Below are 11,825 nucleotides of genomic sequence, written 5' to 3'. Positions count from 1 at the left end.
GAGAGAGAGAGAGAGAGAGAGAGAGAGAGAGAGAGAGAGAGATAACGAATAAGGAGAGAGATAATATGAAAATGAATAGGAGAGAGAGAGAGAGAGAGAGAGAGAGAGAGAGAGAGACAGAGACAGAGTATGGTAACAAATAAGGCAGCGTTTCTCAACCTTTTTACCCTTGCGTAACCCTTCAAATACATCACGTCTCAAGGAACTCCAATGCAAAAACAAAATTATATACCATATATTTCTCATTTGATGTGACGTCAAATCCGCTGGGTGGAGGAGCTGTGAGGGGGGAAGGGGGAATGGGGAATCGAGGCGAACGCGCGGGACGGTTTCTCGGGGACAGTGCCAGCCTCCACCCAGCTGCCAGCTGATTTGACGTCACATATGGAGCCACGCTATTGGTCACCGAGAGAGAGAGAGAGAGAGAGAGAGAGAGAGAGAGAATCATCCCCTTACTACTCGTTAACATTCTCTCTCTCTCTCTCTTGACGTCAAACTTGCTCTAGTCCCCCCTCCTCCTTCCCGTTGATCAGAATCGACCCACAAAGCTGTAATAATCCTTCATTCCTCATTCCCTTCCAATAATACTACCACTCTCCCAAAGTCCTCCTGCCTCCTATTCTTCTTTCTTTCCTCCTTTTCCTCCTTCATTCCTCACTTTCTCCTCTTCCTACTACTACTACTACTACTAGAACAATCCACTCCTCTTTCCCTTTCATTCCTCCTTCCTTTCTCTTCCTCCTACTACAATATACGCTTCTGAGTCAGTGAAATACCTTGAAATTGCCGTTACACTTTGTAGATTGGCGAAATTTTTGAGAAAGGGACGCTGGGAAGCAGAGAAGATACCGTCTCTGTCTGTTCTAGTGGCGGTAGCGGTCGCTCTGCCGGTCACTGAATGGGTCGCCGGTCGGGAACAAGAAGGTTGAATGATTCACTGATCTCCTTGTTCGAGACCCATTCAGAATGATCGGCTGACCGCCACCAGTCAACTTAAATCTAACCTCCTTGGTCTGGAGTGGAAGCCTGGAAGGGAGGGCAGTCCATCTCGGCACGTATATTCAAGTAAAACTTTACTTAATTTTGAAAATAACGAAAAGAAAGACGTCCAGTCCAGACAGAAATACACTACCTACATTTTCTGACTTGCCATGCTTTTTCTTTTCTAACTAATGCACAAAGTATTAAAAAAAAAAGTTTACCTAGCCCAGTAATAACAACGAAATTTTCAAGGAAATCCTCATATTTTCAGAAGCTCATAAAGGACCCAACGGGAGCTACGAAAAGACTGTAATGCCAATCAACAAAACGCAACCAGACTAAATTCTATCATATCTTCTCAGTAAAACAAAAATAATAATAATAGATAAACAAAAACAAACAAAAAAAAACTCCGTTAAAAAAATGACCACAAAAATAATGAAACAATTCGTCGTTGTATAAAGAAACTTGGTAGGTCGAGGAGGTTGATTCTAACCTTGCTCTTGGCTAACCCCTTCAGCACAATGACGCGTTTTCATATTCATTCTGGTAATTATTTGGCGATTTGGTACAGCTTCAGAAACTTCTGTGGGGATTAAGATAGTGACGACTCTCATCTGCCACCTTTAGACCTTCCATAAATACTTCATGATATGAATAAAATCGTTTAATCACACCCAAACCCAAGGTAAAAAAGCATCCCAGTACTGAAGAGGCTATTTAGTGAAGCCCGACAAAGAGATACACGCCGCCACACCATCGTACACTGTCTACTCCACACAGTTAATTAACGCCGGTTTCTGCAAATATTGCTACAGGTGAAGGTACAAATTATTCCAGGAAGAAAATATTCTTTTTACTGGTATCTTGCCACCAATACCGGCATCTTGACACCAGTATTGGTGCCTTTTTTTTTACGGTAGATGTGACAGATATTGTATAAAAGGAAGTACTGAGCCTGGGTCAACACGGATCAGTCACACGGGAAGTAGCCAGTACCAAGTCAGTAATAGTCAGTAAATGAGTAGTAAGCAGTGTGCAAGTAAGAAGTGAGAAGAGGAACAGCGAGTTAATGAGAAGACCATGCTGTAAGAACAGTGAGTTAGTGACAAGAGCAGGGCCGTATCAAAGGGGGGGACAGGGGGGGAGGCGATTGCCCCGGAGCGCCACACCTAGGGGGGCGCCATTTTCGTCCCCCAGTCAACAATCTAACGGGGGCGGGCCGCGGGATATGAAAGAAAATGCCACGCCGGCGGGATTTGCAGAAACCCCCCCTCCAAAGGTTTTTCTGTATTCTTGGTCACGTTTATAATGACACGATTTGATAGCCTCATACTGGCAGGCAAAAATTACTTAAAATGATATTAGCTTGACAAAAGGAAGATTCTGTCAAGGGTCATCACCTTCCACTACCTTCCCTTCACCTTGGCGTGGGTAAACTGGCAATGGATAATGTATGAAGCAGTGCATTGAGTTCCTTTCCTTCATCCTCCAACGCACCATATCTCCACTAAAATAGAAAGAAAATAAAAAAAAAAGTCTGTTAACGTATGAATAAATAACACGTCCTGACAGTCAAGGTTAGCCAGACTCTACCCGGCCAGTGGCGATCGTTGTGACTCGATTGGTGAAGTGGTGACATGAAGCGTTTCGTCACTGGTTCGATACTCTCTGATGATTTGCACTTGTAGAAAGGAAAGCATTCACAACCATAAACCTTGTCTTATTACTGTTGATTACCATGCCACGTGACCTACAAAAATCATACAAGATACTAATTTTTCTTAACATTCCTTCTCTAGTTGTAGACACCAGTACGGTGTCGTCCACCATATATATGCTAACAAATGTAACCATGAGAGAAAGCCGTCTGTGAAGGCAGTCTTCCTTTATCATCTGTATCATTGCGTTGACATACATGACAAAGAGCACACATCATGTGGGGGAGGCTCGTCGTACTCCCACAGTAGTAGCAAATAAAGCAGTTCCTATTTGTATACTTATACATAGCGGATAAAGCTAACAACATAGTCGCCCCACACCCCATCTGTTTCAGACTTGTAAATAAATTTATCCTTTGTACACAGTCATATGCACGGCTAAAATCAATAAATATTACAAACAATTTATATTTCTTTCGCCTTGCAAAATCCATCAATAATCTGAGTGTGAGTAAATGTTCAGTGCAGCCCCGCCCCACCTGGCTGCCAGCCTGCTCGCGGTGCGGCACGAACCACTGACTAAGTCGGGCACACAAAACTATGCCGTATACCTTGGCCAGGCTATTGATCATGTTTATAGGTGTATAATTACTAGGTGCTAATTCAGATCCACGTTTGAAAAGTGTGAACATTTTTGCATTTGTCCAACCAGTAGGGTAAGAACCAGTCATAAACAATGTATTAAATAAGATAGCAATGAAAACAACCCATCCAGCAGGAAGTCACTTAAGCAAGGCTGGTGGTAAGCCATCCAGGCCACTGGCTTTGTTAGACTTTAGGCTTCTATCTCGACTGGCCTGATCAGTTCATCTAACACAGGAATGGTAACTTACGTGAATAGTTCGTTCGGATCTGGATATTCGGTATTTGGTGGATTGCATATTTCTTCAAAGTAAGTTTTAGCCAGCCTCTCACATAACATTCCATCTAAAAAGAATGGAAATAGAGAAAGTATATGTAAGTCTTATGTAATTCATCATTCTACCCATCTCAAGTCAATCTCTTTAATATTAACAGGTTTCCAATGGCAGGCACAGGCAGGCAAAAGCGGCGCCAAGCAAGGCTAGCCCGTGTGTGTGTGTGTGTGTGTGTGTGTGTGTGTGTTTCACTGTATGATTTGCTGCAGTCTCTGACGAGACAGCCAGACGTTACCCTACGGAACGAGCTCAGAGCTCATTATTTCCGATCTTCGGATAGGCCTGAGACCAGGCACACACCACACACCGGGACAACAAGGTCACAACTCCTCGATTTACATCCCATACCTACTCACTGCTAGGTGAACAGGGGCTACATGTGAAAGGAGACACACCCAAATATCTCCACCCGGCCGGGGAATCGAACCCCGGTCCTCTGGCTTGTGAAGCCAGCGCTCTAACCACTGAGCTACCGGGCGTGTGTGTGTGTGTGTGTGTGAGTGAGTGTTCGGGGGTGGGGGTAACATCTGCAATAGTCACCTTATTATAGTAAATTATCATGAAAGCGCCTAATATCCAGTGAAACATTGGTCTGGCCGAAACCCACCACCACTCATAACTCTGTAACTTCCCTTGTCATGCAGCACCACAGCCTCCCCGCCGCGCCGGCCACCCACCACTCCGGCCAGTTCCCCGGGGCTCCTTGGTGGAGTATACGCTGGGCAGCACTTGTGAAGTTTAATTCTTTGTGTAAATGTAAAGGAATGCAACACAACAGCAGCGAGTCCAACGCTTTCTCTGCTCTTAATTCTTATGACTCTTGTCCAGTGCCGTATCACGGGATTGTGGCGCCCATGGGGCAAAGGTCCTGAATGGCGTTCCCCTCGCTCCTTCTTTTCTCACCCATCCCCTCCCCATTCTAGCTAGATTCATGCATAAATTCATAAAGACAACAGATCCACTTTTTTTTCACAGAATAGAAAAATCACAAAATATAGCCCTGCTATACCACAAATTCAACACAAATCCACAAACTATAACACAAAATAAAAAAAAATATATTGCTCACATAAATCACATATATACTGAGTCGAAGAACACAGTCTCTATCCCATGTCCATTTTTCGTGTTTTAGCAGCAGCAAAGTTATCAATGACTTCGTCAAAATTAACACAATCGAGAACTTCCTTCTCAATGCTCATAAGAGCCAGACTTTGGAGGCGGGCTTGCCCCATAGTGCTCCTCAGGTAGAACTTAATAAGTTTTAGCTTGCTGAATGACCTTTCACAGGACGCAATAGAAACGGAAGTGATGACGAAAAACTATGTCTGCCATGTTTAGCTCTCTCTCTCTCTCTCTCTCTCTCTCTCTCTCTCTCTGATAAAAAAATAAAATAACAACAATCAGTGAATTTTAAAGGACGTAATTAAGATAAAGATAACAAAAGAAATCGACGATTTAACAAAAGTGGTATAAATAAATAAATAAATAAATAAAAATTAAGTAAAATAAGTAGGAAGTTAAAAATGCAGATCAACATAGAACATACGAGTTTAAAAGAACATGAATAACACAAGAGAGAGAAACTGTGCTGGCTAGAGAGAGAGAGAGAGAGGGAGACTGATTAGTAAGTCCCGCCGGTGCCTCTTTGCATGACAGCGGTAAGTTTAAGCCCGCTACATGTTACTCACTGGTCTGAGCTTAATTGTACACCTCCTACAAATAGCCCTTCATTACTTACACCCTTAGAGGATAGAAAATTAGTGATGGAGCAGAAAGAGAGAGAGAGAAAAGAACAAGAAAATAGGAGGAGGAGGAGGTGGAAGAGGAATGCACTGCTGAGTTATAGGAGGAGGAGGAGGAGGAGGAGGAGGAGGAGGAGGAGGAGGAGGAGGAGGAGGAGGAGGAGGAGGAGGAGGAGGAGGAGGATGGTTCCGAATGGTAACAATGAAGATCGAGAGGCAATATTAACATGTAATGATAGCAGAATAGATTACTGTGATAACTGTATGTATTTAGGAAGCCCTTTCACTGATGATGGATTACTCTCAACAGCTGTAAATCTTCATGTCAACAAGATGTGTTATATTTTTAAATTCATATAATTTGTAAATACAAATAACGATATACCATTCTCTGTTAAAAGAAAAGTGTTCGATGCGGCTGTCACAACTTCGTTGTTGCATGGATGTGAATCGTGGCTACACGCTGATATGAAGCCCATAGAAAAACAGCACAAGTGGTGCATAAAGCAATCATTGGGTGTAAGGAAGGTAACAAATAATGACGTGTGCATGGTAGAATTAGAACTGCTTTCACTTAGAACCCTAATTAAAACTAAAACAAAGAAAATTCTTTTCCAAAAGAAGAGCAACCACTGCTTCAGCATCGTCACTGGAAGAAGACATTTTGGCGGGTAGCTGTTTGTTTACATTCACTTCCCGCCAAGGTGCCAATAAGTCGATACTTTCCAGGCGCAACGTCTGACACTCCGACTAGAAGGGATGAGTCGGAAACTCTACGTATGTAAAATTTCAGTCGCAAATTGGCACGTGTGAAGCTGGCTTATAGTAACTACACACACACACACACACACACACACACACACACACACACACACACACACACACACACACACACACACACACACACACACACACACACACACACACACACACACACACACTAGTGGCTGCTGTAGGTAGCATATTAGCATAATACATAAGCAATTTGTGATTTACAGGTGTGGGATCCTTTGTTTGTAAAAACTTTTTCCTTGTGGTAGTGATATTTGTGATGCTTGATCTGCTTGATTGTTTGGTTATTGCAATGGGCGTTGCTTCTCTTAAAATAGTAAGGGAGTGGGCGAGCTTGGAGGAATTTACTCGGAGGGGGCGACCATTGTGAGCGAAATTTGCTGAGACATTTTGAGGCCACATGAAGTAAATGTTAGGCATATTATAGTCTATCTGTGCTACTTGAAATTTAATTGTCTCTTGTGCCCTGTTCTTCTGCCTGTGCTAACATTAACTAATAGTAGTATTGCATAATCGAAATTATTATGAATGTTAAGAAAACCTATCTCGAGTTGTATCTCGCCATCCACATTTTTTTTCTTCTTTTCTGTGTAAGTTTTGTTTCCTGGTATATCATATAATGCTATATCGGCGTCAGGGATGAAAAGTTTAGTAGAGTTCAGTATAGATGATAAATGTGCAAGATTTACAGATGATGTTTGGTAAGGAGTCGTGAGTAAACATTTACTTTTCATAATGTAAACAATAAAAGATGGAAATTTTTTTTTCTCTTAAACTTGTAGGTGCAAGTCATGCTGTATCTGTTCAATTATATTACAATTTAGTAGTTTCATGATATATGGATGAATTAAGTGAACTTTACGAAGGATTTACACACACTCTACTCAGTGTTTTGGGTTGACTTGTATAACTCCGCCCACCAAACAGGCTTCGGCCACTGGCTTCCCCTCCACTGAAGAGTGGAATGAGCGACACCCTCTGTGTGTGTGTGTGTGTGTGTGTGTGTGTGTGTGTGTGTGTGTGTGTGTGTGTGAAATTTCCTAAAAATAAAGACTAAAAATCCTGATATTTACAATTACTTTATCAACATTATAATAGCAGGACAACTTTTTGTATCTTCTTTTCTTTGCTGTCTAGTAACTAATCTGTAAACATAATGCCCAGGAATAACCCGAGTGCTTCACCAGAACTCCCATATGTGGTAAAATTGGGCGGGGCTACGGAGCGCCGTGGGACACCCTTGACCAAAGGCATTTTGGCGGTGAGCTCCCCACTCGGCGTGCTCTGGCGATCAGCTGCTCACTCAGTCTCACGTTAACAGTGGAGGAGGTGTACGTTGATTAAAGGAAATGCTGCCCTCTCACTACCACTCTTTCCGTGCTTCAAGCTCCAAGCTACTAAACTTGCCGCATCGAGAAATGGCCGTTAGGCATTTTTCCCAAGTCTGGAAGAGCACATACCAAGGATGTTAGATTATAAGAAGACGGCACGCGCCTATCCCGTCGTACTAAAATAAATGAAGCCAATGGGTGGAGCTTATGAGGCTGTAGGCGGAGCTTACGATCGCAACTTACACCGAAAACATTGCCCTCTCCTGTGTTAAGCAATGGGAAATTGCCATTTTTTTTTTTCATTACTAGAGGAAAACTAAAAAAGAACTGATGGTTTGACTTGTGTAAACCAATTTATAGTTTCCTAAATATGTCATGTAGACCTATTATTAATGGTGTTAATACCAAATAGCTACAATATTGAAATGAATACATCAGACGTTTCCAGGAGAAATTATGGTAAAAAGATTGTTTTTTCTCGTTTATTACATGGCAAGGAACAAAAGGTAAAGTAAAATTTCATTGATAGACGCTTTCCCAATGCACAGTGACATGAAATCACACATCATTCTAAATAATAGCTGTAAAAAGAGAGAGAGAGAGAGAGAGAGAGAGAGAGAGAGAGAGAGAGAGAGAGAGAGAGAGAGAGAGAGAGAGAGAGAGAGAGAGAGAGAGAGAGAGAGAGAGAGAGAGAGAGAGAGAGAGAGAGAGAGAGAGAGAGAGAGAGAGAGAGAGAGAGAGAGAGAGAGAGAGAGAGAGAGAGAGAGAGAGAGTATTTGAGATGATTTGTGTTAAGTAATTGGTATAGACTACAAAGAAAAATCAACCTTCAGGCCAACTTTCATCTGTTATACAATTTGTTTTTCCTTTACCAAAATGCACATGTACATCTATATGCACATGTATATTCACATGTGTACATGACCTAGTCCAGCCTAAGTTTGCCCCAAAAACAGCTTCTCATTTCTCACCCAAGCCTACCATGTTTCATGTTTATTACGAGTCTTTTAAGGTCATATATATTGTAGGTGGCCTCGAAACATAGACATAAGACTGAAAATAAGAAACGTAGCTCGGACGTTCCCATGTATTTTCAAAGGGTAGCTGGTAATGCTTTGGGTGTAAGGGGGCGTAGGGGCAGCAGCGGACCAATAGTGCGTCGGCTTCACTTTTATGACGTCATGCCGCTGTAGTGAACCACAGTACTACTGCTACTACTACTACTACTACTACTACTAGTACTACTACTGCTACTGCTACTACTACTACTATTGCTACTACTACTACTACAACAACTACTACTACTACTACTACTACTACTACTACTACTACTACTACTACTACTACTACCACCACGCTAATCCGGCCCAGGTGTGGAACTACCTGAGAACAGCTGGGCTAGATGGGGCACGACCCGGGGATTCCACGCACTACGCCGATCCCCTTCTAAGCCGGGCCAGGTGCAGTCAAGATGTATTAGACTAAGAGGTGAACGCATTTCAGTCTTGAAATCATTGACGTAGCGCGGGAGGCTTTTAAAACCCAGAATCGTGACGTCAGTATGTCAACCAACTTTTTTATAGGACAGATTTTAATTGTGGAATATAGGTGTTCCGCATATTTCTTTTATTTGGGTGGTTATCTTTTAGCATCTTGGTTACTAAGTTTAGTAGATATAATGCCACTAACTGTATTTTACGTTTCTTAGTGATTTGCAAGAAAATATGGGGATATGCCACCACCTCTACCATATGTTTTAATTTAAACTACCACCACATACTTACAATATTTGCACCTCCAACTTAGTATTAGCTTCACCAGCATCTACTGTGATCGTTTCACAAGCATAGCACATACCACTTACTTTACTAGAACCACTACCATACCACATTCTTCACTAGAACCAAGATGTATTAGACTAGAACCACCACCACTTACTTTACTAGAACCTAGTATTACCACCACCACCACTTATTTACTACAAACACCACCACCACTTACAAAATACACAGTTTCTTACCTTTAAATGCTGGTGGATGGCCGATTCCCTGGCATCTGTGTCCTCGTGATGGCAGATTCTGATCAGGAATTGCATCCTGTTTTAAATTTCTCACAGTTCGTGGAACTGGCAAATTTAAAAGCTCGTACTTCAGATTTCGTTCAATCTGGGCTGAACTAAAATGTCGTTCACAAACCACAGCATACTTAATATTAATATGGTCTGAACGGAAACACTTATGGATCCACTGTCTAGCAAGGTTATCATTAGATGGGAATTTATGGTATCTTAGGTTGCTGTCCTTACCAGGTGTACATCCAAATACAGCGCACACTCTTGCTTTACCCATTTAACTATTAATATTATAATACAAAAGCCCGTGAAAAGTACACAATTGCTGATAAAATCTGCCACACGTGAACACACCACCACAACACTAGACGTAAACAATACACATGGTGACGTCAGCGGTTCCAATAATGCCGAAATGCGTTCACCTCTTAGTCTAATACATCTTGGGTGCAGTGACCTGACCCTAGCTGGACGGTGTGAGGTCACGGGCCGGATGTTCAGCCGAGGACTCCCCAGTCAGCACCGAAACTCCGGGACATACGCACCGCTCGACTCATCTCCGCTCGCTTGTGTATACAATAATAAACAGCAGTAATGAACATCTCTGGTTTACCTCTCCATCCGTGTCTTGGTTAGTCAGAGAATACTACACCGCCTTCTCTTTTTATTCCATTTATTTATACAGAGTGAAAGAAAAGCAGAGGCAGAGGTTACGTAGGTTGAACGAGATTGGAGAAAGTAGATGGTGATAATGGTGACACCTGGGAATTCCCTTGCCACGCCCTACCGGCCGCATTTTCCCCAAGTCTGGAAGAATATAATATACACAGGAAAAAATTAGAGCCAATCAGCGAGCGACTTGAGCCTGACCAAATGTTGCCAGCTGCTCACGTCAGTAAACACTATTTCTTTTTTATGCATAGATGAAATTTTTACCTTCAAAGTTAATAATATAATACTTTAGCATCTATTGAACACGTTTTCGATAACCGATGCAATACAACGCAACGTTTCGCTATACTTTGAAGGGTGTGTCTGGTAAAACTTTCACGGGCATATTATTTTCATTCCTTGATTTATTTGCATAAGCTATCTATTTAGCTCTGTAAGCTCTCAAAATTGTAAATATTACCTTACGTAGCATACAAACAGCATATATTGCTTTAAATATGACAAATAGGCTTTTTTTTTCGCTCTCTCTTCTGAGAAGAGAGAGCTAGAATATGAGGAGTTTTCTCATTATCATACACATGTGTAGTGACGAAAGAAGTCAGCGAGCCGAGAGGTACATAAACAACAACCAACTCACCACGCAGGAAAATCTAAGTCATCCAGTACTCTAAGATGTGCTTACAAGTTGATGCACTTCATTTCGATGACCATAGATTTCGCAATGTCGAAATTCAGCAAGAGGATAACTTCGTTAAACTTAGAACTAATGTAAAATCTCAAAAAGAGTTCCAGGAATGGAAAGAACTATTCTGCTTGAGAACTAACACATGTTTCAACTCCTATAAGTTGTATCCTGTGGGCGTCAGGATGTTCTTTCGTCAGATATTTTTATGTCAACAGGGAGTTAAGCACAAAGGAGTTAAGAAAACTTCTATTGGATAAATAGTACCTATGAATTGAGATACTGTGGTATTTGATGATGTTTTGATACATCAGCATTAGTAGATGTTACAACTGGCAGAACTCATTAACGAGACGAGAAATCGTATGAACGGCCGATACGTATCCAGACAGACCACTTTTAAGAACATCGACATGAATTCACATCATATACGAGACTTTTTATGTTCCCTCGCGATGGGTGGGTTGTGTTATTCATATATGTACCTTTCAGCTCAGTGACTTCTTTTATCACTATAGGGGTACTAATGAGAGAGAGAGAGAGAGAGAGAGAGAGAGAGAGAGAGAGAGAGAGAGAGAGAGAGAGAGAGAGAGAGAGAGAGAGAGAGAGAGAGAGAGAGAAAGTCTATTCGTCAGGCATATTTAACCCTATATATGATGCTTGTTTGCTATGTAAGGTAATATTTACAATTCTGAGAGCTTACAGAGCTAAATGGATAACTTAAGCGAATAAATCAAGGAACGAAAATGATATGCCTGTGATTGAGTTTTACCAAACATACGGAGGCATCACACCCTTCAAAGTATAGCGAAACGTTGCGTTGTATTGTATCAGTTATCGAAAACGTCTTCAGTGGATGCTAAAACATTTTATTATTAACTTTAAAGGTAAAAATTTCATCTCTGCATAAGCG

This window comes from Portunus trituberculatus, chromosome 48 (assembly GCF_017591435.1).
Source record: "Portunus trituberculatus isolate SZX2019 chromosome 48, ASM1759143v1, whole genome shotgun sequence".
Taxonomy (NCBI): Eukaryota; Metazoa; Arthropoda; class Malacostraca; order Decapoda; family Portunidae; genus Portunus; species Portunus trituberculatus.
This window is presented reverse-complemented; position numbering follows the sequence as displayed.